General features: G+C 46.9%; 1 protein-coding gene across 2 annotated transcripts in view; it reads right to left on the reverse strand.

Annotated features, from left to right (window-relative positions):
• The window catches only part of TOPAZ1 (testis and ovary specific TOPAZ 1), a 2,616,805-nt gene that overhangs the window by 1,058,283 nt on the left and 1,532,202 nt on the right, over nucleotides 1-26,320 (reverse strand). The gene's annotated exons all lie outside the window — the stretch shown is intronic.

The following is a 26,320-nucleotide window of genomic DNA, read 5'->3' on the forward strand; positions in this document are numbered from 1 at the left end:
ATGGCGCGTATACGAGGCCAGCTTCTCTCCATTGCTAGGAGACCTGAAGCTTTAGCCTCTACTGCATCCGCTGGCAGGTGGAAACGCCGGCGCTGCAGATGGCCTGCAAAAGGCCCCGTTTGCACTTGTTCGCCCCTGGGCAAGTTCCCTACTTTGATCCCCAACCAAGACAATAAGAACATTCCACTACCTCACCAGTGTGTGCCCGTTCACGTAAGTACTACAGTGATGCGCCTATAGCGCTTTAACTCTTGGGGCTCCTACGTCATATCCGATGCCATCACAAAAACTGACACACATTGTTTGTATGACTATGAGGCATGATTATCAATCGCTGTATACAAATAGTTAATTAAGACCTACATGTTTTGCCAAATGAGGGACTAGCCTATTGACCAATTGCCTGACTAGCTGATGTGGGACTAGCCTATTGCCCAACTAGCTGACAAGCTTGTACTACCTGATGTGGGACTAGCCTATTGCCCAATTGCCTGACTAGCTTGTATTACCTGATGTGGGACTAGCCTATTGCCCAACTGCCTGATTAGCTTGTACTACCTGATGTGGGACTAGCCGATTGCCCAACTGCCTGACTAGCTCGTACTACCGGATGTGCGGACTAGCCTATTGCCTAACCCCCAGGCTAACTTCTGTGCATCAACTTCTATTTGAATTCTCCTGCATAACTGTTAGATCCACCCCCCATCAAATTGGCGGGCCTGATTATCTGACCAACAGACCAGTCAACGTACTTGACCAGCCTTTTACTCTGACCCTATACAGAAAGGGACTTGTTAACTATAGTATGCTTGAATCTGTAGCTCTTTGCATATACATGTAAATATATGCTTAGGCTGCCCGTTATCCCCACACTCAAGTCTAACTCGCGTTCAGCACGGCCCAGTCCACTACCAACCGTGCCTCGAATCCTAAGTGCAATATACATATGTCAATCCACATTTTCTGTTCAACCAGCATCCTACTTTTTGTCCACTATTCCTTTCTAGGATGCCTTGATACACTGAATGTTCAAGTTCCATTTAGCCTGCCCAAAATGACATCTAACATCCCCCTCTCTAGTGGACAGTCGAGCTATCCTACACCAAACCTATTCCCAAGTGTACCTTAGGCACTAGAAACTACGATCTAGGCTTAGCAAACTGTTCGAGCCTTTAGCCAGATGCTTACCTATGGCTATTAATAAAACTAATCTCCCTACTAGCCTTAAGACCTCTAACAATATTCCCAACCTGCCCAAACACCGCCCTCAGGCCAACGCTGAGTATCTCATGACTCAAACCCAAGAAAGTAAATCCCACCCCCACACCGGCCACTACTACAATATCTGTCCTCCCGCTTAAAGCAGCCCTATTAAACGTTCGGTCCCTTGTGGGTTATGCCACAGACATAGCCGACCTGATATTGGCAGACAACCTGGACTTTCTCGCCATTACTGAGTCCTGGCTACACGAAGCCGCAGGACCTTTGCTCTCACTAGCAATCCCGAGTGGCTATACTATACTCAGACAGGACAGAGACAAAACTCGAGGCGGAGGTATCGCCATCATCCACAAATCATGCCTCCCCATAAGACTAGCTCCTTCCCAAGCTGCCCAATCCTGCGAAGTCCTCACTGCTAAACTCCCACTAGCTAAATCCCCAATTCCCTTACTATTCACCTCATCTACAGACCCCCCCTGCCCTATTGGGTCCTTCGAGGAAGACCTTTACACTCTTCTCTCAGACAACCTGGCCAAGAAACGAGGAGTTGCCCTTTTGGTTTCTCCCGGGGCACACTTCGTTCTCAAAGCCCAGAGGTCAGACACAGAAGGACGATATATCATGGTTAAAGGGGAGGTGAGGGGTCGGCTGTTCACCCTGGTCTGTATTTATGCTCCAAATGAGGCGCAAGATGGCTTCTGGTTGGGGATGAGAGAGAAAATTGTAGCATTTTCTGAGGGTACTTTACTGGTTTGGGGGGATTTTAACATGGTTCTTTGCCCTGACAGAGACAGGAGCTGGCCCAACCCATGTCCTAATCAACGCCTCCAAAAAAAATTGGCAGAGGCATTTCAAACAGTTAATGAAGATCTGGGCTTGAGCGACACACACCACACAAAACAAGATCGAGACCACGACTTCACATTTTTCTCGAAACCCCATGCTACTTTTTCCCGTATTGATTATATCTTGGTCGACGCCACGCTCCGGGGCGAGGTCACGGAATCAGGGGTAGAGGTGGTTCCCTGGACAGACCATGACATGGTTAGAATAAAAATGGGGATGCCCCCGGCCTCGCCACCTGGGTCCTTATAGAGATGTAACGACCTCCTTCTGCACGACAAAGAGGTATGGCAATCCCTCCTTACAGCTATCACAGAATTCTTCTCTATCAACGATAATGGGGAGGTCGGAGTTATGGGTGGCATTCAAGGCGACCATTAGGGGGCATTCTCATGGAGACAGGTTCAAGAAAAAAGAAAGAGGGAAAGGGGCCAAGAAACTAAAAACACAAATGTTCCCCGGAAAGTGGGAGGAAATCCAAAGGTTGCGCTCAAGCCTGGCAGACCTCCAGGTGGGACAAACAGAAAGGAAGCTGTCCTTCCTGAAACAGAAGTACATGGAAAAGGGGGAAAAGGCAGATAAAATATTAGCTTGGAGGCTCCGGGAGCTCAGAAATAGTAGGAGGGTTAATTCCATGCTGCATCTCGGAGGGGAGTCTACTGTAAGAGATAATAAAATAGCTGAACACTTTCGGCAGTACTATGAACGCCTGTACGGCTCGGAATACGCAGGAGACGCAACCGAGATCGACAACTTCTTGGACTCCCTCCCGATTCCCGGCCTCTCACCCGAAAAGGCAGACATACTGGATCTCCCCGTATCCCCAGAGGAGATAATAGATACCATATCCTCCCTGAAGAGTGGAACAGCCCCAGGCGACGATGGGTCCACAGTCAAGTTTTATAAGACCTATCGGTCAACGCTAGCCCGGTTTATGGCCAAAATGTTTAACTCAGCACTTGATCAGGGCACCCTCCCACCCTCGATGATGTCAGCATTGATAGTAGTAATCCCCAAAGAGGGGAAGGACCCTTCCCAGTGTCAATCGTATCGCCCCATTTCCCTTCTTAACGTGGATTTTAAGATCCTGGCCAAACTTCTGGCGAACAGACTGGCGAAGCTCCTCCCCTCACTAATACATGGAGACCAGGTAGGGTTCATTCCGGGACGCCAGGGTTCCGATAACATACGGAAGACCCTAGGCCTCATGCATGAGGCTTCGAGGAAGGGGTTAGAAGGCTACTTGCTCGCTTTAGACTCTGAAAAGGCCTTCGACCGTGTCGAATGGCCTTATATGGGTAGAGTTCTCCAGAAAATGGGCCTCGGGGAGAATTTTTGTAGGTGGGTCTCGACACTATATAATAGCCCCACGGCAAGAGTCTTGGTCAATGGTGGCAAGTCGGAACCCCTGGCCTTATCTAGAGGAACCCGGCAAGGCTGTCCTCTTTCCCCCTTCTATACGCTCTGGCAATGGAGCCCTGGCCATAGCGATCAGAGCAGACCAGGAAATTACAGGGATACGTTGTGGCGATTGCGACTTTAAACTCTATTTGCCGACGATATTTTGGGGTATCTAACCAATCTCCAGGTCTCACTACCTAGATTATTCGATCTTATAAACCTCTATGGGGCCTTCTCGGGGCTTAAGATAAACGCCTCCAAGTCTAGTATTATGCCCATGGGTCCCGGGGACCAAGACTTTGGGGATCGCTCGGAATTATTGGGAGTGAGAATAGAACGAGTGTCCACTAGGTATCTAGGCACCTGCGTTCCTAGGGACCTTTCGCTACTATATCAGTGTAACTTCCCGGAGATTTTGGCCAAGATTAGCAGCAATCTCAAACGCTGGGCGCCTCTTACACACTCTTGGTTTGGGCGTATGGTAACGGTTAAAATTAACATCTTACCTCGCTTATTGTATCTTTTTGCAGCCCTCCCTGAGGTCATTCCTGAATCCTTCTTCGAGGTTCTACATGCCCGAGTCCTCCAGTTTATATGGGACGGGAAGAGAGCAAGAGTCAAATTCTCCACCTTGACCCTTCCGAAGTCACACAGTGGTTTCGCCCTCCCCGACTTCAGACTATACTATAAAGCAGCTCAGCTCCGGGTGATGTTGGAGCACATGATAGAGGATATGAGGACATATTGGACATACATTGAGGATAACCATACCCACCCGAAAAAAGTTAGAGATCTACTATGGGTCTCCCCTAAAACCATCCCCTCCCACCTTAGAGAGTGCACCCCACGCTAGCAGTCTTATGGGCAGTCTGGAAACCGAATAAAGATAACAAAATGCTGAAATCCTGGCCGTCCCCTCTAACATCGTTATGGGGTCCCCCTATCAACCTAGACACCAGAGGCTTCCGCGACACTCAAGCTTGGTCGGACATGGGTTTGGAGAGGGTTTCCCAACTCTCCCGCGAGGAGGGCTTCATAGATTACGAACAATTGACCGAAGCACTGGGTGACAAACCACCCACGATCTTTGAGTATTTGCGTTTGAAGGGAATTCTGACTCACCCTCGGTGGGCTGACAACTTAAACCGCCCCCTCACCCACTTTGAAGATGTAATAGCTAAAAGTGTCTCTCGAAAGGGCTCTCTGTCCAAGTTTTATAGTACTCTGATAACGGCTAACTTGGAGGGTAGGCAACCTTTCAAACGAATATGGGAAGAAAGGCTGGGCATGACGTTGGATGACCATACATGGAGGGCAATTTTCAAAACTATATTTACCGGTACTCTGTACACCGCAGCCATGGAGCACAGCTTTCAAGATTCTCCACTCCTGGCATCGCCCCCCGGCCACCCTGTCCAGAATGTTTGCAGAAGTATCCCCCTACTGTCCTAGGCTATGTCACCAAAGGGGCACATGGTTCCATATGTGGCGGGGATGTCCGGTTATTCAGGTGTACTGGTCGGAGCTTCTCAGCTGGATTAAGGATATAGAGGGGTTCAGTCCATCGCTACTCCCCTTAGAAATCCTCCTGGGGACCCCCATGCCGGAAACGGAACAGAGTGAATTCCTGAGGGTCATCGGGGCCATGCTGAGGGCGGGGAGGCTAGCATTGGCCCAAAACTGGAAAAGCGCCTCAGCACCAACCAAGGAGGAATGGCTTTGTAAACTAAGGGTGATTTTTACGTATGAAAAGCTTACAGCAGTGAAAAATGACAGTCTCGGATTTCATACAGGAACCGCATGGACCGCAGTTCTCCTCCATGACAAATGTGTCTCAATGCGTCTGTAAAGATATGTTTCATGATGGACCCTCCAGGCTTTCCCCAGCACCGGCCCTAGAAATGGAGATTGACCCTCATTTTGCCCTGAAACACGCTGATCCCACGATGTCAAATTGTATAACAAAGGCATATAACTATGTTTGAATGTTCTCTCTGCAGCTTCTATAACCCGCAAAAAACCTCAAAACTTGTTATGTTGCAAATGGGGGAATGTTATTAAAAGATATAAACGTTGGCATCCTTGTCTGTAAGCCTATTGTATGATCGGTGGGGATTGCCGTCGCACCCTACCTTGTATGCACAATGTCAATAAAAATAAAGTTAAAAAAAAAAATAAACTATCGCTCAATTACTAGTCTTGAGAGACTTCAACCTGGGTTTCAATGACCCCTCTGACAAACATGCCACGGCCACGGCTAACATCTTAACCAAACTCAGCCTTTGCCAAAAAGTCACTGCACCCATCCATAACAAAGGGAGAACCATTGACTGGGTGGCAGATTACAATTGTACGGTGAACATTACTGCCATATCTCCGCAATCCTGGACAGACAATTTCCTCCTGTCCTTTGCACTTCTAACTACTAGACCTATCTCCTCAGCTATGCCTATTGCTCCACCATGTTTAACCAGGAACAAAAAGAGCATTACTGCGGACAAAGTGATCCCATCCATCCTCCCTACGCTTAACTCACTTGAGGATGACCTAGACCAAGAAACACTTGTTAAGGAGTACAATAAAATCATTAAACTTCACTTCATATCATCGCTCCCATCAAACTTAGACCTAGCAAACCCAAAACTCACTTGAACAAATGGTTCACCCCCCAGCTTAAAGACCTTTGGATCCTTAAGAGGAGCTGTGAATCAGCCAGGAGATCACTCCCTTCAGTAGCCAACAAAACCAAACTCTCAGAAATCTCCTCCCAATACAAAAAAGAAATTTACCTGGCCAAGCCTAACTCCTACAACAAACATATTGCCAGCGCCAACTCCAGTATCAAGGAATTGTTCACCATCCTAAAGGAGTTAGAGTCTCCCATCCCCACGCCCGACATCTGCACCAAGGATAAAACATGGTGTTCAGACATACAACAGTCAATGTCCAATAAAGTAACTACCCTTCAAAATAAAATAGCACTAAAAAAAGCAGCTCTTAATCATCTCACTCTCCTCAACAACAATACTCCTGACCTCCCTGTAAAGGAAACACCACCAAACCCTATTACCCGATTCAACGTCACCAAAACATCTATCCAGGAAGTAGAGAAAGTCATTCTTTCACTTAAACCTTCCAATTGCCAGGGTGACCTCTGCCCAGCTCAGCTTATAAAAGATGCAGCAAGAGAACTTGCCCCTTTTATATCCTAATTCATCAACGTCTCATTCACATGCGGCACTGTCCCATCTAATCTTAAACAATTGTGGGTGCTCCCACTATTAAAAAAACAATCCCTAGACCCACTAACTACTGCCCTATCACGACAGTTCCCTTCTTGTTAAAAATACTTGACAAGATTGCCTGTTTACAAATCCAAAAATATTTTATTTGGCACTCCACACACTGCTAGGAGCACGTCAATCAGGCTTCCGTCCCCAACACGGAACTGAGACTGCTCTTATCGACCTGAAGTCACAGGTGGACGAGTTAAGAGATAAAGGTAAAACAGCCCTTCTACTACTTTTCAATCTCTCGGCTGCATTCAACCTTGTGGACCACAAGGTCCTATGTAGACAGCTTGACTCAGCTGCCCATTTTTCTAAAGAGGCCATAATATGGATTGAATCCTTCTTAAGTGACAGGACTATGAGGGTTTTCTCCCACTCAGCTGCAGCAGACCCCATTCCCATCACTTGCGGGGTGCCCCATGGCTCTTGTGTCTTCCCCACCTTATGCAACATCTTGACTAAGCCCCTTTTTGACGATCTGGACCTTCTGGGTATCACCTACACCAATTACGCAGATGATACTCAGATTCTCCTCCCACTTTCCAGGGATTACGATAAGGATTTGGCCTTGGTGAATAAGGTGTACCTCATCATCATCCAGGCATGGATGGCTACACACGGTCTATGCCTGAACGATGACAAAATGGAGCTCATCATCCTGGGGACTCATTCCAATGTTAAGAAACTAGGCCAGGAATACCTATCGTTAATAATCGATGGTAACCTCATCAAGGTGTCCAAAGAAATGAAAACCCTCAGCTTCTACCTTGATTCCTCCCTTTCCTTCACCAAACAAGTGAAGCCCGGCCGCGTAAAGGGCGACTGCTAAAACTCTGCTGTTTGGCTGTGCTGCGTTAAGCAACTTTGTTCTTCATTTCACTTCATTAGACTTGAACCTACCTCAGTGAGTTCCCCCCTCGCACCCCCTGCCTTGTGAGAGGTGAGAGGCCCGCTGCAACGCTGTGACGCGGGCTGAAGCCCCGCCCACTTTTCAGTACCGCCCATTCCAGGAAGTAAGGATTGAAAAGAGAATCCCAGCAACCCTTGAGGCGTGAAGCCCGGCCGCGTAAAGGGCGACTGCTAAAACTCTGCTGTTTGGCTGTTTGCTGCTTTACTGCTGTTCCTGTTGGAGTGACACAAACAATGACTCTACGAGCAGAAGGCCCGCAAACTCGAAAGAAAACTACACTACAACGCCGTTCGACAAATCCTTGGTCGATGATGAAAGGTTCTGCTGGGGCCAAGGTAAGCAAATCAACAGGACGTGTGTTACTGGCTGTAAACAAATCACAAACATTAGCAAGTCCAATAATGACTGGGGCCAGTAAATCATTATTATCTTCTACATTTTCGTGCTCTGATGAGCCAATCACATCTGAAGACGCGCCAAATTTGTTAGGGCAGTCTAATACTCAATCAGATGCCCTTCAATCCTCACAAGTTAATCAAGTGTTAACTTGCTCCTGTGCTTCTAAACCCACTGGTAATCCATTCCCTATTGATGTCTCATGTTACTGTGAGCATGTCAGCACCCTTGCCTCTTTTGTACCTAAAATAACAAAAGCTGATCAGTCACAATCAGCTCATACTGTATCTGTCACTCCGGCCTCTTTGTCAGACACAAGTTCTACACCTTCTTCTCAACCGACGACATGGGTTCCGGCGACTCTTTCATCTCTCAAGTCTGGCAAATCAATGAACGACGCTGACCCTTGGAAAGATAAAGGACCCCTCTCAAATCTGGTGTCCGATGAGGAATTGCTAAAAATCTCTAATTCAGACTTGGAACATCCATTGACATATATCTCGCTTCCTAATTATGCCGTGAGCAATAAACCACCACAAACACCCATAAAGGCACAAACTTTAAATGTATTTGTCGCAACTCCTACACATCAGGAAAATATCCTTAGCGGTCTGAAAGTCAAGTCAATTCGTCCTCAGTCTTCAGGAATCACTCTTGCTTGTCCAGACATTGAGAACAACAGTGGTCTAGCCTGCCAAGCGCCGGAGGCAAGCCTCTCTTCCACGTTAATCACTAACGATCAACAACATGGAAAAAACATTGAAAATACCTTTCATCCTTCAGTACCGCCCCTCAACCCACTGTCTACACATTTAGAGCGGAGTGCAGTTGCGCGTGCTAGTCGCTTACAAAGAGTAGCTGAACTAAAGAGGAAAAGTACTTACATCAAACTTCCTCTACCGGGACATTCCACTCAGAATGTAAGTACTCCGCATTCTATGAACATTCATCCTTGCGAGGAAGCCCACTCTCTGAACCCTGTGAAGAAATGTGGAACAACTAAACTACAATACAATCTAGACAACTCAAACTGTTCTTCGTCTTTTCATGAATTCGAACCACATATATCTGGGATTTCATCTGAAGCCCTCACTCAGATTCATAACAATGTACTGGCTGCTTCAGCCATTGCCCTAGCTCCATTCACAAAAATTTTCGAATCACTCATTGGAACAATTTGCGATCAAGGTACTGCAATATCCAACCTTATGTCTAAAATTGACAAGCTAGAACACTTCTCGAGTTTTCTTCAAGACCAAATGATAATTAATGCCGAAACTGCCACGAGATGGCAGGATAGGCTGAGCGATCTTGCTGCTAGGCATCATTGCCAAAATGACGCTCTAATGGAGGGCCTTTTAGATTCAGTGAAGTGGATGCGGAAGATTGCTCCCACCCAAGTTCCTGATCCTTCGGTGACTCGAGACATGTCACCTGAAACTGTTTATTCTATCCCAACCAGAGTTTCAGTGACAGCTTCAATTGAACCCACACAATCTGGCCCTGCATCGAGTTTGCCATCTTCCACTCATGATGCTCTAAATACAACTCCGACTATTCAGGGCCCAGGTCTGCATTTGAATAACCTCGCAATTTTAACAGGCAAAACAGACTCAACACAAACTGCTATCGCAGTAAATTCATTTAACATTTTCAAGGGTTCAACAAAAACTATTACCACTACGACAGAAAGCAAACTGAAAAAGCCATGCAGAAAACAAGTACAGCTACCAAATAAAACAAAAAGTACTCTATCGAAACAATCACAACAAAAGACGAATAAGTTTGTAAGAAATCTTACTACCCCAAAGAAGTTAAGCCTGTTTTCAAGACCATCTTTTACTGTACCTGCCAAAAGCACTGGTGACAACAAGCAACAAACTTCATCACGTACTAAACAGAGCCAGCCAAAGTTCGCGGCAAAACGTAGGCGGATTGATTCGAGTCCCTCATCCTCTGAACACGGCTCCTCAGCCTCCTCAACTGACCTAGGTAACTTATCAACTTATTCGGATGACCCTGGAAATTCCACCTTTACTTCTGTAGAAGCCCAAATTGTTAAACCACCTGATGACCTCTTAAGGAGAATTAAAGAGGCAGACAAATGCCCAAAGCCACCGCAAGTAAATTCAGCTGTTCGCTAAGTGCAAGGCTAAATCCCAAACAAACATCAAATCAATTAAAATTGCACTTAGCACCAACTAAACGAATTTCAGGCCCTGGAAATCCTGAATCCGGAAAATATAAGTGGAAACTCCGTCTCCAAAATGTTCATTCAGATGGAAATGAAGTCAATTTAAACCGAAGAAACATTTTAAAATTGCTCGCATGCATTCCACCGTTGCGAGCCATTTCATCTGACGACATCAAAATTGTGTAATATGTATCTGAAACAGCTTCTGATCATGTTCTACTGCACATTGCTTCTGCAGCAGTAAAAAATATGTTACTTCAAGCAATTGAAGATCTTTTGGTGTACGGCTTTGACCTCACTCCTGAACCATCTGCTCTGGGAACAATTTCGTCATCTGCCGCTAAGATGGCCCATGAGGCAAAACGCGGAGCTGCTACGCGTGCAGCCCTACGTCAGTCTTTAGTCTCCTCTCCTGACATTTTAGACGCTGCCATGCATCAGTCCTTTGAAAGAAGAGCTAACAACTCCAAAAGATATCCACAAGGCCCACGTAAATAACAACAAACTACCAAGCAGGAGCTAATCTTACTGTCATGGAATACCAGAGGATTCAAACATCTACTTAATACATTCCAGGAATCCCTGGAAAAGGTTTTTATCATATGTTTACAAGAAACGTGGCTACGCGACCCACCTACCTGTGACGGCTTTGTCATCCTAATAAATCCAGCTGAAAAGAATTCTAAAGGAAGACCATTTGCAGGTCTAATAACTTCTGAAAATCGGGAATCAGTGGACGCTGGTCAAATCCACTAACCCTAATCCGTTTGTGCAAAGCACCTTAATCAAATTCCCATTAAAAACCACGGTCTCTAATCTTTTGATCATAAATGGATATTGGAATCCCGCCATGATTTCATCGACAGCTTTCATCCAGTCTGTTCTGAACGAAATCGATCATACTTTTTTAAAGTACGAAAATGTTTCAGTAATATGTGGGGATCTAAACTGCAGCTGGTTTAAATTTGATCCATCTTCTAAATTAAATGTTCGGCTGCCAGATTCTGATGTCATTTCGAGGGGACAACTCTGGGCGAAAGATCTTCTAGATCGTAATTGTTACATGCTAAATGGAACAATCCGGGGCGACTCTCCTGCAAATCCCACATGGCACAGTATGAATCGGAAAAACACGTTGGATTACATCTGGGCCTCGTCTGATGTACTTGAAAAAGCAAACTTTTTAAATGTGCTGTCAACGACATTGAGTGATCACGACTTGTTGCGACTAGTCTGGTGTGAGGACCTTGGTAACTTTCCAGAAAAACATTCAGTTCCACTCCAATCAAACGCTGCAGGAAATAGATTGAGAGTAAGTGGTCCAAAGATCACCCACTTAAGCCTGAGCATGCATACACTTCAGACAGTAGAATATACTCCACTCTTGACAGACTTCACCCAGATAAATCTTAACTCAAGAGTTGTTGGAACAACCCCGAAACATCTATATAGTCGAGAAATAGCAGAGGCAAAAAAAAAAATGAGAAGAGACGTCAAGTTGATTAAAAGAACACAATGTGATCAAAACTCCAAGGTTATGGAGGTAAACAGGCGTCGGCAAGTCTACCGCAACTGGCTAAGATCACACCTTATAATAATCGATCAAGGACAAGCAGAAACCATGTTAAAATTACTGGCTCAGAGAAATATCCGTGATATCTGGGCTATCTTAAATAAAGGTCGCTCGAAATCTAATTCATCAATTTTCAATGAAATATCAAGCAAAAAATGGCAAGACCATTTTACTTCAATATATGTAGACTTTGTATCAGAACTCTCTATGCCTTCTACTACATCAAACTCCAGTTTGAGTATTATACCTTCATGCGACGAGATTGAGCTCGCAATTTCTAAGCTCAACAACTCCAGAGCTGCTGGCCCCGATCAAATTTCAAACTTGACGCTTAAAAAGCATAGAATACACTGGGCCGTATTCATTCATGAACTCTTCTCTGAGATTGCACTCTGTAAGAAGATCCCTTCCTCATGGTCCAAGGCCATAGTGGTCCCAATTTACAAGAAGGGCTGTCGGGCTGATCCTGTGAACTATCGCCCGATCGCCCTTCTGGATACAATTGGCAAGATTTTCGGATCTTTTTTGCGTCAACAACTGGTAAATTGGGCTATCTCATCTGGCAAATTTGACCTTCGTCAAACAGGTTTCACGAAAAACGTGGGAACTGACGCAAATCTCACACTTCTGTCGTTCTTGAAACTGTCAGCAATGGAGGCGAAAAAAAAAATCTTTTTCGCATTTATCGATCTCCGTCAAGCCTTTGATGTTATCAATCGGGCTAAATTGTGGGCAAAATTACATCTGTGGGAGTGCCCGAACCATCTGCTAGAACCTATCATCGCCCTGCACTCGAACACTTCAATTCAAATCAGAATCAACTTACAAGGGGACCTCCACCTGTTAAACCACCTGATGACCTCTTAAGGAGAATTAAAGAGGCAGACAAATGCCCAAAGCCACCACAAGTAAATTCAGCTGTTCGCAAGGCGTCAAGCAAGGATGCCCACTTGCAGCAGACCTCTTTAAACTTTTTATTGCTGATCTACCAGATTGGTTAAAATCTGCCCATTGCTTTCCTCCGAAACTCAATGGCCAGGTCATAAACCATCTGGTGTATGCTGATGATATAGTGCTGGTAGACCAGAAACAAATTGGCCTTCAACATCTTCTTTCTCGTCTGAAAGAGTTTCTATCTGCAAATGAGCCGACTATAAACACTGAGAAAACAAAGATCTTGTGTATTGGTCGATCCATGTCAAAAAAAGATAAAGCATTCCGATGGTACATAGATGAAAAAGTACTTGAGGTCGTTCAGTCAATCCGTTACTTAGGCGTCATGGTCAATGACTCACTCTCAGAGACTGCTTGGATTGAAGACCTGACAGCCAAAACAAAGATCTTAAGCCTTCAAGCGGCCAAAATCAATTCCGACTACGGGAAATTTTCCATCACCCCGGTCATAATGTTTTATTTACAAAAAGTCGTCCCAACAATCACCTTCGGGAGTGAAGCTGCGCTGAATATTAACTATGATGTTTGGAGTCGACTCGAAGGAAAGTTTTGGAGACGGGCACTGAATCTTCCAAACTACATTCCAATATCAGCATTAAGATATGAGCTAGCCTTAAACTCTATCTATATGTCAATAGTTTGGAAATCCCTATCACTTTTGCGTAAGATACATCTTGGCTCCTCTACTTCTGCTTATAATATACTTCAACCAAGCAAAGATGCGACAGACAATGTGCTGATTAATGCATGGAGGAGCAAGTTAAATCGGATCATAATTGAAGTAGGCACATCCGAGGAAGAGCTAATCCAACGTCCCCAACATGCCAAAAGGAAACTAGCAATTTGGGATTGGATTACAACCTGCAATAACCGTTCAGCTCTTAAATCCATGCTACCTCCTTCGAGAAACATAGTCAAGCTTCATTGTCAACCAAAATTTCTCACGCACTGCCCTTCGCGTCATCATAGGGCACAATTTCTGAAGCTACGCCTGAATGCTCTAAATATCAACGAGATGCTCTGGATGCGTAGGAACAAAGATTCAATCGATAATAAATGCTGCTTCTGTAATACATCAGCAACCGAGTCCTTAAAACATTTAGCAGTAGTATGTCCCTCGCTAACCAATTTACGCGAAATACATCTAAAGGATTTCAAATCACTAACTAACGAGGAAGACGACTGGTGGGACTATGCTGTGGCAGGACACAATATCAAGTTGTCCTGTAATTTAATTAATTTCTTCGATGAAATCTTAAATTCAGCGCCCACATATCAGATGGCTCAGGCAACCGGATAACTGTATGATTATAAAGTGGAATTATTAACCATAGCCCTGGTAAAGTCTAATGAAAAGATGAAATGTGCGAAAGAGATGAGCATTTTATCCTTTTTTCTGCCTTAACGAAATGTAACAAAAACATGATATATTATATCAAGTTGAAGTTTTACAATAAAAAAAAATAAAAAAAAACACAAGTGTATTTGATGGCCTCTGCCAGAGTTTACATATGTAAGCTCATCAGAAATGGCAAGCCCTTCCTATCTGATAACTGGATTATCTTGGCTAGAGCGCTCATCCTAGCCAGGCTCGATTATTGCAACGCCCTATACATCGGTGCCAACAAATAATCCAGAAGATACAAATCCTTTCAAACCATGCCTTAAGACCTGCACTTGGCACACCCAAAAGCTTGCACATCTCTTTGCTAAGCCAACAATACAACTGCCTCTCTACCTTCAACAAAATTCAACTTAAAACTGCATCCTTGACACACAAAGCTCTGAACAATGCTGCCCCCAGCTATCTTACAGACAGAATCCATAGGAGAACATCCACCAGACCCATGAGACTAACTAATACTAACTGCTTCACCATACCTAGATTTAGCCTCTCCAAGGTGGGTGGATGTAGCTTCTCCGTTAAAGCAGCCCAACTCTGTAACTCCTTGCCACACACTATGAGAGAAAACCAACCTTATCAGAATTTTAGAGTCAATTATATCAACCTACTCAAATTTAACGATATCTAACGTCTATCATCCGATACCCATCCTGCACCTTTGTAAATTTCTCTGCATTGTTGTATTATATTTGCGTTTTTGCATTGTTGTACTATACATGTATTCCCTACCTTGACACTGTTCTACTTTGTATCACATTAACTAAGCCTTGCATATCCTTGTATCTGCTGCACCCTTATACCCTTGGGTCTGGTGCACATTATAAATGAATAAACAAACATAAGGGTGCAATGTGATAAAGGGGCCAGTCTTAATCAACAATGGGTCAACACAAGATGGTTTACCTCCACTTGTTGCAAAGGGGGTACACCAGGAAAATGTTAATTCTTGACAAATTCCAGAAATCAAACCAAGACAATCCAAGCCAGGTGACGAGCTCAAAGCAAAGTGCTCCAAAAGGTCATCCAAGTCTAACAAAAGAGGCCAATCAAAGTTTCATTCTTAAAATGGGGCTTGTTCTCGCTCTTTCTGATGTAGGAACGATCAGGGCGGTCTGTTCATCTGACCCTTGACTCAGCAGAACAAGTTACTTTCTTACCTGGTAACGTTCTTTCGATGGAATGGTCCGACGACGTATTCCATATCTATGACAGGTAATCACCACAGCTGTGCTGCTTCGGAAACTTTTTTCGGCGTCTACGTCGATGCGCCGTCGTCGAGGACCTCCTCCGACGTCATCCGATGTGATAAGTAGGACGCACGACGCCCGTAGCCTCAGTTGTAGTTTTTTCCCCCAGAACGTGTGACATTAGTCTACTGCCAGTCAGACACAAAGCCTTGCGGAACGTAAGCTGCAATCGCAAAAGAAATTCTGCAGCGGGGAAGGTAGGGAGGGAGCGATATGGAATATGTCGTCGGACCATCCCATCGAAAGAACGTTACCAGGTAAGAAAGTAACTTGTTCTTCGAGGGGATTGGGTCCTCCGACGTATTCCATATCTATGACAGACTCCCAAAGCAGTACCAGAGCAAGGAGGAGGGAAAGAATTCAGAATTAAAATTTAGAATTGCCAATCAAATAGCAGAGCAAAGGACCGCCTTGCCAAAGGCCAGATCCTGTCCTCGGATGGAATCGAGGGAATAGTGACGCACAAATCTATGTACTGAAGCCCAGGTGGCTGCATCACAGATGTTGCGAATTGGAACACCCCTCTGCAGGGCAGTAGATGCAGCCATACCCCTGGTAGAATGGGCCCGCAAGCCAGCCGGTGGGTCCATACCCGCCAAGCGGTAACACTCCGAGATGGCCAAAATAATCCAGCGAGACAAAGTCTGTTTCGTCACAGCTTGTCCCAAACGCTTTCCAGCGTAACCAATAAAGAGTTGATCGTCCACTCTGACCCGGGACATGCGTGAAACATAAAAGCTTAAAGCTCTCCTAGGATCAAGCCTATGGAGCCTCTCCTCTTCCTTACCAGGATGCGGAGGAGGATAGAATGCCGGAAGAACAACCTTCTGGGCCAAATGAAATTCCGTCACTACCTTCGGAAGAAAAGAAGGACGGACTCTAAGGACAACCCTGTCCTTAAGGAAAACAGTGAAGGGAGGCTTAACTGAAAGTGCCTGTAACTCACTCACTCTGCGAGCGGAAGTGACTGCAACTAAAAATACAGTTTTAAGAGTCAACAGTCTCAAAGGACAAGAGTGCAAAGGCTCAAAGGGAGCACCCGTTAGAAACCTGAGAACAAGGTTCAAATCCCAACCGGGCACCAGGAAAGGTGACGGAGGGAACACATTAGTGAGCCCTTTCAGAAACTGTGAAATTAAAGGATTTTAAAGTAGGAACACTCTTCAGACGAGCGCTTAAAGATGGACAGCGCGCCAGGTAACCTTTAATGGTACCCACTTGCAAGCCCCTGTGGGCCAAAGAAAGTAAAAAGGACAGAACCATGGGGATGTCACATGCAAAAGGATCCACATTCTGAACTCTGCACAAGTCGCAGAACTTACGCCAACGTACGTTTGTTGCTGGCCGTCGGGCCGAGAGCAACACCTCCATCACGTCTTCAGGGAGGACCCAATCCTTCTACCTCAACCTTTCAGAAGCCAAGCGTGAAGGTTGAGGGATCTGACCTCTGGATGGAGAACCTAACCCCCCGCCCGTGAGAGCAGATCGTCTCGGTAGGGAAGACGACGTGGAGGGCAGATGGCCAAGTCGAGAAGGTCCGGGTACCACGTCCTCCGAGCCCACGCCGGAGCAATGAGGATCCGAACTTCCGTAACCTCCGCAGCACTTGCGGGATGACGGGGACCGGAGGAAACGCGTACAGCAGTGGGAATGACCACTCCACCACAAACGCGTCTCCTAAGGCTCCTTTTGGAGGAAATTCCCGCGAGCAGAACCTCTCGCACTTCTGGTTGACACTGGAGGCGAAGAGATCCACTTGAGGGGTCCCCCAAAGGGCAAAGATCTCCAGGAGAATCTCCTGAGCCAACTCCCACTCGTGAGAGATTGTGCTCTGTCTGCTCAGAGCGTCCACCGTCACGTTTTCGTCTCCGGCCAGATGAACTGCCGAGATCGAAACTTCCTGCTGGATGGCCCAGAACTCGAGCTGCATCGCCTCCCTGCACAGAGGAAGTGACCCTGCCCCCCCCCCCTTTTGTTGAAGTAGTGCATGGCCACTGTGTTGTCCGTCAGGATCAGGACATTCTTTCCTCGCACAGTCGGCAGAAAAGCCTTCAGGGCTAGCCTGACGGCCCTCAGCTCCAACAGATTGATATGGAGACCAACGACCGCTGACAGTCAGCTCGTTGGCATGAGCTCCCCATCCCGTGCGGGATGCATCCGTCACGATCGTCACCTCCGGCCAGGGAAGCCAAAACGGAGCCCCCTTCATCAAGTTGCCTTCGATGGCCCACCACAGAAAGTCCTGGGCGACCGAGGGCAGCACCTGAACCAGGTCCGACATCCTGCCGGAGGACTGCGACCATTGCATCTTGAGTGCCCACTGCAAAGATCTCATCCGCAGGCGAGCCTCTGGCACCAGAAGAATGCAGGATGCCATGAGTCCGAGCAACCTCAAGAACTCGAACGCTGGGAGCGTCTGGGCATGCTGAAACTTGTGCACCATCTGCTGAATGTGAAGAGACCTCACCTGGGGAGGAAAACACTGCCCCAGGGAAGTGTCGAGCACTGCTCCGATGTACTGGAGCCGCTGTGTTGGCATCAAATGGGACTTCTTTAAATTGAGGGAGAAGCCCAGCCTGTGAAGGGAGTGGGAGGTGACTGACAGATGATCCAGGACCTGCTCGGGAGAGCGCGCCCTGATCAACCAATCGTTCAGGTAGGGGTAGACGTGAATCCCCCCTTGCCTGAGATGCGCTGCCACCACCAGCATAAGCTTGGTGAAAACCCTTGGGGCGGAGGTCAATCCGAACGGCAGGACCCGAAACTGAAAGTGCGAGTCGCCAACCGCGAACCTCAGGTACTGCTTGTGCTTGGGATGGATCGGCACATGGAAGTAAGCATCCTTGAGGTCGAGAGACACCAACCAGTCCTGAAGCTGAAGGGCTTGGAGGACTTGAGAGTAACCATCTTGAACTTGTCCTTCCTGAGGAGTTTGTTCAAACCGCGCAAGTCCATGATGGGTCTCAATCCCCCGTCTTTCTTCGAAATCAAAAAAATAAGGGGAATACCATCCCTTGTTCCTCTCCGCTACAGGTACCAGTTCTATGGCGCCTTTCTCCAGCAGGGCTTGAATTTCCTGCGCAAGGAGCAGATCCGGACTCTTCAAAGAGAGGTTCCCTGGTGGATTGTCGTGAGGCCTCTGCCGAAAGGGAAGACACTAGCCGTGGGTTATGATCTCCAGAACCCACACATCTGAAGTAATGGCACGCCACTCTACAAGATGCTGCGCCAGCCTTCCCCCAACCGGCGAACCATGGGACATGGCCTCATGACTGAGTGGGAGCGGCTGCGGCGTTACCTGAGGGCAAAGAGGCAACTGCCCGAGCGGCGTTGGCACCACGGGTACCCTGTCGTCCACCTCTGGTACCCCTGCGTTGGCCTCTTTGACTACTAGCTACTCTCGCTTTACTGAAGGAGGAGTAATAGCGAAAGGAACCACCCCTCCATTGTTGTCCCCTAGACGAAAAGGCGGAGGTTGGCGAACTGCAGCGCCAAACGACTTTGCTGCAGCTTTGGAGGTCTGCAACCTCTCAAGGCTCTCGTCAGCCTTGCTGCCAAAAAGGTGTTCACCGTCAAAGGGCATGTTGAGGAGCCGGGACTGCACATCAGGAGCAAACCCCGACTTCCGCAATCACGCAAAGCTGCGTATCACAGTGCTCGCCGCCATGGACCTGCTGACGCATTCAGCCATGTCCAAACCCGACTGAACGGACTCACACATGGCATCCTTACCATCCTGGACCATAGCAAGGAAACTATCCCATTCGTCCCCTTCGGGAATATGTTCAGCCGCTAACGCAACACAATTCCACAGAGTGTGTGTGAAACGAGACAAGGCACATATGGAGTTGGCCGCCTGAAGCGCCATACCACCCGAAGAAAACACTTTCTTCGCCCAGCCATCAAAACGTTTGTCGTCCCTATCAGGAGGGATGGTAGGGTACGACGCCTGCTTTGCCGGGGCTGTGGCCGCCTGCACCACCAAACTCTCCGGAGTGGGGTGCCTGGTCAAGTAGCAAGGGTAGCTACTGGCTGGACGGTATTTTCGGGACAAGGACCTGCCCACCGCCGGGAGACTCTCCGGAGCAGTCCAAGCCGCCGCCACCCTTCTCTGTAGAGCCATATGAAACGGCAGTACCGGGTCAGTTGGGGGACCAACATCAAGGATGTCCGTGAGATCATCCTGCACAAACTCCCCTGGGGGAGCAGGCCATCCCAAGTACTCGGAGACCCTAGCCATAAGGCGCCGGTACGAGGAATCGGCATGAGAGCCAGGCTCAGGCCTACAAAACTCCACCTCCGGAGAGGTGTCCAGTCCACTGGCATCATGCAGTGACTGCCTCAAATCGTCAAATTGGCTATGGCCCGAGACCATCTCATCTGGAACCTGACTAGGAACCAGGCCATCAGAATCCTCATCCACCTCCGAAATATATTCCAGGTGGTGAAAAGAAGGCACCCGAGATTGCTTGCTCTTAACCAGAGCCTTTCTAGGGGGTTCCCCCGTGCCACGGGGTACCTCCGACACCCCGGCCTCGAAAGGCGTCAAGGTCATTGAGTGAATCGGCGCCGGCATCGAGAGGATCAGCGTTGACGTGGAGTAAATCGGCGTCAACGTCAGATGCAGCGCCGCCAGCATCGACGGTGTGGACACAGTCCTCGAAGCTGGAGCCCCGAGCGTGTCCTTCGACGACCTGAGCGTTGACGGCTTCGACGACTTCCTCGGAGCCTCGAGAAAGCCTGTCGACGCCCTCGACGCCTCAGGTGTCGATGTCTTCCTCGAAGACATCACAGGTGCACACGGTCTCGAACGTGTCGAGGACCGGAACCTGGAACGGGTACGTCGAGAACGAGTCCCCTTGTCCGAACGGGACTTCTCCCGTGACTCGTGCCGACCACTCTTGCGAGCGGTGTCTCTCGACCTCTCACAGCCGACCCTACTCGGGGACGCGGACGGCTTAGTACCCTGCGACTCGAGAATCGCCAGCATTTCCTTCCCGAAGGAAGCCCATTCCTCCGGCGTTGCACGTCTGGTGGGGTAAGCGACGTGCCGGGCAGAGTCCTCAGAAGAGGACCTGGAAGACAACCGCTGTCGGCGCTTCCGAGAATGCCTCGAAGAGGCCGAGGAGTGGCGAGACCGACTCCTAGAAGGAGACCCACGAGACTTCCAACAACGACGCGGAGACTCACCTCTCGAATCATCCGTCGACAGCCCCGCAGACTTCGACTTCCGGGGCTTGGACACCCGACCTACCGACAACAACTTCTTACGTTCGCGTAAGGCTGTCGATGCAGTCATCCGTGTCGTGGGCCTCCCCGAGGCACCAGAGGCAGGCGTCGTGCGAGTCCGTCACCGACATGTTGGACCCACACTCCCCGCACTTCTTGAAGCCCGGACGCAGGGTCGAAGACGAAGTAGAAGACATCTTCTTACGAAGGATTTACTCACAAAAACGAACAGGTTCGAAGAACCGAGAAGAACAGAACTCCAAGGAGTCGAGGCGTAACTGAGATTCACGAAGCAACACGTTCGCGGAAAAAACGGAACTGAGGCTACGGGCGTCGTGCGTCCTACTTATCACATCGGATGACGTCGGAGGAGGTCCTCGACGCAGACGCCGAAAAAAGTTTCCGAAGCAGCACAGCTGTGGTGATTACCTGTCATAGATATGGAATACGTCGGCGGACCCAATCCCCTCGAATGAGATATTTCCCAGCCATGGATCCATGGCTCTCAGGCATCGAAATGTGTTTTGGACGCTGTTGATCGCTGTCTTCTAGGCGGGTTCTTCTGGTCACTTTCCAGGTAGGCCAACAAAGAAGTCCTGCTAGACACAACTCAAGGGTGCACTTATAGGTAGGTCCGGTGTACCCTAGTGTGGTTTGGCATAGAAGTGTGGTACTGTCGCCTTGCGCCCATTGATCATCCTGCCATTCTCCCTTGAACCCTTTCCCGTTGTGACTAATCCTGGCCTATCCCCAGCATAGCGGTGCCGTCTCGGTCTTACACGCAACTCTGTACTCTCCCGTGGACCAGCTTGGTCTTCCAGAACATCTCTATCCTTGCTAAGGGGGTCCTTTCTCTGTCTTTTGCCTGCCTAATATAGTCGGGCTATATCCCTAGAACTTCACTCACTCACTCCACGCCCTGATGGTATTCCTTTTCTTCTCCTGTCAACAACACTCCCTTCTCTGCAGGTACCTCTCCTGGTCACTTTAATCTCCCTTGCCTCCAATTGGTGCTCTTTCTCCTCTCCACACCAAAGCTCTCCTGATGCTCCCCAGACCAAATCTCCATTTCCATCTTAAACACACCACTGTCGCCCCACCATCACTATGGTTGCCATCCAAATATGCTTTGCCCCTACACAACAGTTCTTGCCTCACGCGTCCAGGTGGTTGCCCTCACTTTCCTCTACAAGGCGAAATGACAGTCTGTACTTCGAAGCAAATCCCCTCTAGCAATCCAAGACCTCCCTTGAAATCGACACAATTGTTATCCCACTCCTCCAACACTGCAAGATCTTCCTCCTCCCAATCTCCCGCTCTCAGTCTAATCAACACTTTTGCCTTTTTGCAACGTACAATTATCTCCTCCTTCCTAGTCTCCACTATCACACTCTCCAGGCACAGGGTCTGCTGCTCTTGTCCTGACAGCTCTCCCAAGGCTCGACACCGACTGACTGTGCCGGCTGCCTTTAAAAGGCTGATCTCTTCTTGGATGGTAATGATGGGAGTTGCTCCTGGGCTGAGTGGGCAGAGATGGCTTGTGATTGGGACATCGTCTGATGTCATTTTGGTTGCAAGGGGGCTGACCCGAGATTATATCAAGGAAATATAGTTTGGGATTCTTTTATAGTTCTGGATGTGCAGGTGGTGTTCTCCGCTCCACTTTGAAAGCCTTTCTGATGTTGACTGTTTTCGATGGAATCCCTCTGTATGCCGAGCATGTAAACGAGGGGTTTCAAAACCCTTAGTGAGTGTTCTCTGCAACAGACTTGCAACATTGAAACTCCATCAATTCTTACCAGAGCGTTTAGTTCAATCCTCATGCGGGAGAAAGGCGTTTGTTACAAGATACCAATATACAGAAGAGAAAAAAACAATGATTCCTCTGTCTGCGTTTCTGGGGGTAAAATATATCTAATCTATTGTCTGTGGACTCAAAATGTTGCACATTTATTCACTTAAAAGTGAAAGGAGTTTGTCTTATCGTTGAGTTTCTGGTTCTGGATGGCGAGAGCTTCAAGTTCCCTTTGGATCAGAGGTTCTTGGGGTCCCCTGAGGGCCCTAATATAGGTCTGTAGAGCTTTCCTGTAGATATCTCTTGTTCAAGTTTAAGGGACTTAGTCACAAAAAGCAGGTTTTATTTTAGAGTGGCATTGGCAGTTCAGAGATCTTTTTCCACAATGGAGACAACAGAAACTTTATATTTATGTTAATGTGGCATCTAGAGGGACAGTAAAATGTTTTATGAGCGATACCGACAGTCCATGTTCTGTTTAAAGCACCCAGCACTTTTACCTAATGTACTTTTCTTTGTCACGCAATATATGTTGAATTTATGATAAAAGGGAATCCTTTTTCTAAAATGATAAATAGGATACACATACACGAGAAAAGATATTAATCATGTTTGTATTTTCAAATGCAGAAAAGATTTTACAAAATCATTTTTACTTCACTTTACATTACAGTTTATAGATATAAAGAATTATATCGATAGAGCAATGCTGTGTCTCCATTTGAAAGGTGATGGCAATTATTTATAACTTTGAAGCAGGTAGGAAGTTTGGAGTATTCATTAAAAAGATTAAATAAAACTATTTATGGGCGGCAAACAGTTCACGCCTAATAGGATGATTTGTGTTGCCATTTGAAGCTGAAAACAGACACTTTTTGCTACACAATGTTTCATAACCAACTTTATTTAATGATGTTTCTGGATTAGTTATGGCACATTGTGGAGCAAAAAGTATAGGTTTACATAAGGGTAGATTGTAAATTTGGAAGAATGCACATCCACCTTGCAGAGGTGTCCTTAATAGTTGCCTATTATATTTTTCTCCCCTTTTGAATTCTTTGAAAGATGGAAATCCTGTGTGTGCCTTAGTTATAATGGATTGCCTTTGCTAGCACTCTATCAGAAAGATGTCCATGGCTTGACAGAAGAGTATTGTTTTTGGCTTGTTCTTCTGATTGAAGTGTTTGCCTGTTTTGTTTTTTGTAAGTCCTGTAATATTTGTTATGACTTAATGGAGATTCAGCCTTAGCTTCATTCCAACATCAAGAAACTAGAATCAGGACATATGCTTACTTAAAGATAAACCCGTAAACAGGAGTATCTACGTCCCAGTTAGCTTTGCATACCCTGCAAACTCGGCTAGATAAAGTTGCAGATAAATTGAACAATTTACAAATGGCGCAATTACACAAGGCAAGCTTGTCATGTGAAGGCGATGTTATGGATGACGCATTGAATTTAAACAACATTCAAGTAGACCAAAATGAAGAGTCTAGCAGTAGCTCAGTGACAATAGCTCCTCCGATCAATATAGGAGCAACGACGCAAAAGCAAATCATCTCGCGCTTTGCTTCACCGGCAACACATTTTGCGAACGCCGCGAATGCCACGCAGAATATAAACTCACCAGCTTTGAAAGTCCATTTGGTAGATTTAGCCGGCCGTGAAGCCTGCCTTTCAGAAACGCCTGAAAGCAGACTGTCCATTAAGGATAAATTAATCGACAGCTTTGTAAAGTTCCCGGCCAATAGTAGCTTAAATCAAGAAAAAAGCGCTCCAGTTGAATATGATTTCCCTAGTTTACTACCACCTCCAATGCAAATGACTCACCACGAGCGGACCAGTACTCCACAATTGAAAGGAGTGGCTTCTTTGAAGAAAACAGCCACGACTAAAATGGGAAATAAAACCCAGAAGGAGATCAATCAACCTGAGAAGCTACCTTTACCTACTGAATTGCAAAGCAAGAAAAAGTCGAACTTGTGTTATACAAAATTTCCTGCATGGTCAGGAGAGTGACATTGAATATAACAAAGCAAATATATCGGTGGCTGCGGGGATCCAAATCCATAACAATGTGTTACCAGCCACATCATTAGCATTAATACCCTTTGTGAAGTTATATTAAACTTTAAGGGAATCGCTGAAGGACCAAGGAGCAATGCGGAGCAATTTAAATGTAAAACTGTCTCACATGGAAGGTCTAAATGATTCGCTGCAACAACCGTTAGAGCGAGAAGCAGATCTAACTTCACAATGGCAACATCGTCTATGTGACCTCGCAATGAGACCAGACAGATAGGGCTGATTTAATGGATGCAATATTAGAATGCATGAAATGGTTTCGGCACGTTGATAAGAGGACTATCAGTTAAAAATTGTCTCCAAATAGGCAGAGCCTCGGCAGTCTTCAGGTATAATAAATCAAGAGCGAAATGACAAACTGGAAAGTGAGCTGATAAACCAAAGCTCAGACAATTCATTGGGGGTTCTAATGAGCACAACCAAAGATATGTCGACAAAACCAGCGACTAGAGATATGGAGACGGTTAAAGCAGTGTCAGTCAACTTGGCAGCTCCCGATACAGCCAGTAAGTCAATTGTTTGCTCAAATTAACTTGAAGAGTAATATGAAATCCATTGCATTGGCAAGTGACATTAATGTAGTAGAACCTGCTGCAGGAACGACAAAGGATCGGAGTGTTAAATCAGACGGAAGAAAAAACAGAGCAAAAACAAATTACTACTTTTGAAATATTTACTGGCCCAGCAAAAACAGTGGCGAGTAATGTGAAATTATCTGCATCTGCAAAAGCCTTAAAAATAATAAAGAATAAACATGGCACCAAGGAATGCAGTCAAAAGAGGCAATTAATGAAAGCAAAGCAATTTGTAAGGAACCTATCAACACCACAAAAACTGGGGTTGTTTCATCGCAAACAAGTGAATAAATCACCAGAGCGATCCCTGACGAATGCAAAAGGCGATAACAGCAATAAGCCGAGTGAGCCGACCATCGAGAGACAAGTTGCAAATCTAAATAAACGTGCGAGGATCGACTCAGGAGACCAGTCTGCTGGCCCTAAGGAACAAGTTACTTACCTGTAACTGTTGTTCTCAAGCATGGGTCTGGCATGGATTCACATGCTCATGAATATTCCCCGTCGTCAGGCTGGGAATCCTCGGTAAAGAAAAAATCAGTATCAGTTTCGTTTCTGATCTGTCTTTCGTAGTAGTAACCAATCACTGATCTCTGCGTCATACTGACCACAGCCAATGACTGCCCTCTACCTAAGCCCCGCCCCTGGCAGCCTCCTTCAGATTTGGTAGCACGTTAAGTGGCAGTATGACCAAGTGAAGAGCCGCAGAGGGGTAGGCGGGAGGGTTCGCATGTGAATCCATGCCAGACCCATGCTGGAGAACAACAGTTATAGGTAAGTAACTTGTTCCTTCTCCAGCATGGGGTCTGGCATGGATTCACATGCTCATGAATATAAGAATAAATAGCAGTACACACATGCACAACCACGGGGGGTGGCAAAAGGCTCAACATTAAGCAATACAAAGAACTCAACATTAAGCGAACAGGTTGCGCAGCACTGCTTGGCCGATCCTGGACTCCTCCCCTGGAATCCCGATCGAAGCAGTAGAATCTCGTGAAGGTGTGCGTCGACCTCCACGTAGTAGCCCTGCAGATGTCCAGCAGGGGCACACCAGACAGGAACGCCGTAGTAGCAGCGATCGCTCTGGTCGAATGGGCTCTCGGACGGCCTGGCAGCGGTCGGTTAGCCAACCGGTGACAGTGCATGATGCAGCCGGAGAGCCACCTGGAAATAGAAGACTTCGAGAGCGCCTTCCCTTG

The sequence above is a fragment of the Ambystoma mexicanum genome, chromosome 2q (assembly GCF_040938575.1).
Source record: "Ambystoma mexicanum isolate Mex_15411 chromosome 2q, UKY_AmexF1_1, whole genome shotgun sequence".
Classification (NCBI taxonomy): domain Eukaryota; kingdom Metazoa; phylum Chordata; class Amphibia; order Caudata; family Ambystomatidae; genus Ambystoma; species Ambystoma mexicanum.